At 55.3% G+C, this 3,202-nt stretch overlaps 1 long non-coding RNA gene across 1 annotated transcript; it reads left to right on the top strand.

Moving 5' to 3' along the window:
- Positions 1 to 43: 43 nt before the first annotated feature.
- On the top strand, positions 44 to 2,021 carry LOC140183473 (uncharacterized). Its single transcript, XR_011879438.1, has 2 exons — positions 44 to 997; positions 1,673 to 2,021. It is a non-coding gene; the product is annotated as an uncharacterized lncRNA (long non-coding RNA).
- Positions 2,022 to 3,202: the final 1,181 nt, after the last annotated feature.

Raw genomic sequence — 3,202 nt, 5'->3', positions numbered from 1 at the left:
ATTTTCCTGAAATTTTGAGGGAACCTTGGTAATATTATTTAAAGGCTGCACAAAAAAATCCAGGTCAAAAATCGCACTTTTGCTCCGTTTTTAATTTTTTTTGAATTTCTTGCTTTTCGGGTGGGAAAAAAATCGGCAAAAAAAATCCACACGGTGTAAATTCACCAAATTTGGTGGATGGAAAGATCTTATTTTTCTAGAGATTGTCGCAAAAAAACGGCGTCAAAATTCGACCTCTAGAGCAGTTTCCTTTGGTATGTCTCCTCACGGAAAAGGATGTCTACCCGTGGCACTTTGGTAATGGCTCGGCAGCCTATTATAGGGGGGAGGGGTGTCGTGCTGCCGAAACTCGAGTTGCCCAAAGGCTTGCTGGGCGCAATGCCAGCAAGATGCACGATGCCTTGCCATCCCCTAGGCACACTAGCAAGCCCGTTGTGGTTGTGGTGTGCCGTCGGGGTCCCCCGCCCCAGGTCCAAGGTCGAGCACGGGCGTCGGGCTGCCGCACACCCCGATCACCAAAGGACCAAGAAGGGAAACACGTCCATGCACGTCCCATCTGGGCACCACCTAGGGAGCATGGCGTGGTCGAGTTGTGCCTTGTGCACCCGCGGCGTGCTCGCCTTACGTCTATGGTCGACGCAAGACGGTGCCCGACGCGGTGTTGGTTTTGCTGTGCGGGTTGCTTAATCTAGACGGTGCGGCTGTTCGATTATCGCCCGAAGCACCTCACGCCTCGGGCTGTCCCTTGAATGTTCTTCGTCGCTTCCCCCTAACCCTGCCCAGCGGAGTTGGCTCGGCACTCCCGTATGCTTCTGCTTGCCGGCACGCTCCAAGGCGTGCGGGGGGCTGTTCGTCCGGGCGTGCTGGGTTTGCAGACCGTGGTGGCGGATGAGTGGTGTGCGGGTCGTTAGTGTGTCTGGCTCCTTGCCTCGCGCACCGAACGGCCGCGCTGAAACTCGAGTTGCCCAAAAGGCTTGCTTGGCGCAATGCGAGCAAGGTGAGACGCCGAAAGGCTTGCTGGGCGCAATGCCAGCAAGATGCACGTTGCCTAGGCACACTAGCAAGCCCGTTGTGGTTGTGGTGTGCCGTCGGGGTCCCCCGCCCGGGTCCAAGGTCGAGCACGGGCGTCGGGCTGCCGCACACCCCGATCACCAAAGGACCAAGAAGGGAAACACGTCCATGCACGCCCCATCTGTGCACCACCTAGTGAGCATGGCGTGGTCGAGTTGTGCCTTGTGCACCCGCGGCGTGCTCGCCTTACGTCTATGGTGGACGCAAGACGGTGCCCAACGCGGTGTTGGTTTTGCTGTGCGGGTTGCTTAATCTTAGACGGTGCGGCTGTTCGATTATCGCCCGAAGCACCTCACGCCTCGGGCTGTCCCTTGAATGTTCTTCGTCGCTTCCCCCGAACCCTGCCCAGCGGAGTTGGCTCGGCACTCCCGTATGCTTCCACTTGCCGGCACGCTCCAAGGCGTGCGGGGGCTGTTCGTCCGGGCGTGCTGGGTTTGCGGACCGTGGTGGCGGATGAGTGGTGTGCGGGTCGTTAGTGTGTCTGGCTCCTTGCCTCGCGCACCGAACGGCCGCGCTGAAACTCGAGTTGCCCAAAAGGCTTCTTGGCGCAATGCGAGCAAGGTGAGATGCCGAAAGTCTTGCTGGGCGCAATGCCAGCAAGATGCACGATGGCTAGTCACACTAGCAAGCACGTTGTGGTTGTGGTGTTGCTGCCGGGGTCCCGACTTGGTGTGGCTTGTTCTTGTGACTCGTTCACGTGGCTCGTTCTAGATGGTGCGGCTTTTCGGTTCTGGCCGAAGCAGGTGACGCTTCGTCCTGTCCCTCGAGTATCCTTCGTCGCCTCCTTTGAACCCTGCCCAGCGGCGTTGGCTTGGCCCTCCCGTATGCTTCCGCTTGCCTGCACGCGCCTTGGCGTGCGGGGCGCGGTTCGTCCGGGCGTGCTGGGTTTGCGGACCGTGGTGGCGGATGAGCGGTGTCTGGGTCCTGAGTGCTGTCTGGCTCGTTGCCTCGCGTAATGAACGGGCGCACCGGACTCTCCATGTGGTCCACGTAGAAAGACGCGCCCGGGAAAGGGTGAGCAGGCACCCTGCGAGGCAGGTGGCGTTGCAACGTTGGCTGGGGCGTTGCAACGGAGGCAGGTCGCGTTGCAACAGATGCCGGGCGAGTTGCAACGTTGGCTGGGCGGCGTTGCAACGGAGGCAGGTCGCGTTACAGCGTTGGCTGGGGGCGGTGCAACAGATGCCGGGCGAGATGCAGCGTTGGCCGGGCGGCGCTGCAACGGATGCCGGACGCGTTGCAACCTTGACCGGGCACGTTGCAACCTTGGCCGAGGGGTTGCAACGGAGGCGGGTGATGAGCGGATATTTTGTACGCTTTTTGGGGGTAATTTCATGTATATTTTAGTATGTTTTAGTTAGTTTTTAGTAAAATAATATTAGTTTTTAGCAAAAATCATATTTCTGGACTTTACTATGAGTTTGTGTGTTTTCTGTGATTTCAGGTATTTCTGGCTGAAATTGAGGGAGCTGAGCAAAAATCTGACTTAGGCTGAAAAAGGACTGCTGATGCTGTTGGATCCTGACCTCCCTGCACTCGAAATGGATTTTCTGGAGCTACAGGAGTCCAATTGGCGCGCTCTCAACGGCGTTGGAAAGTAGACATCCAGGGCTTTCCAGCAATATATAATAGTCCATACTTTGAGCGAGGATAGATGACGTAACTTGGCGTTGAACGCCAAGTTCATGCTGCTGTCTGGAGTTAAACGCCAGAAAAACGTCATGATCCGGAGTTGAACGCCCAAAACACGTCATAACCTGAAGTTTGATGCCAAGAAAGGCCTTTGCACGTGGAAAGCTTTAGTCTCAGCCCCAGCACACACCAAGTGGGCCCCAGAAGTGGATTTCTGCACCAATTATCTTAGTGTAGTCATTTTCTGTAAACCTAGGTTACTAGCTTACTATTTAAACAACCTTTACAGACATATCTTGTACCTCATGACACTTTCAGATCTGAATTACATACTTTGTGACGGCATGAGTCTCTAAACTCCATTGTTGGGGGTGAGGAGCTCTGCAGCGTCTCGATGATTTAATACAATTCCTTTGTTTTCCATTCAAACACGCTTGTTCTTATCTAAGATGTTTATTTGCGCTTAACTGTGGAGAAGGTGATGATCCGTGACACTCATCAC

This window comes from Arachis hypogaea, unplaced genomic scaffold (assembly GCF_003086295.3).
Source record: "Arachis hypogaea cultivar Tifrunner unplaced genomic scaffold, arahy.Tifrunner.gnm2.J5K5 arahy.Tifrunner.gnm2.scaffold_612, whole genome shotgun sequence".
Taxonomy (NCBI): Eukaryota; Viridiplantae; Streptophyta; class Magnoliopsida; order Fabales; family Fabaceae; genus Arachis; species Arachis hypogaea.
The sequence above is the reverse complement of the archived record's forward strand: the minus strand, read 5'-3'. Positions and strand labels throughout refer to the sequence as shown.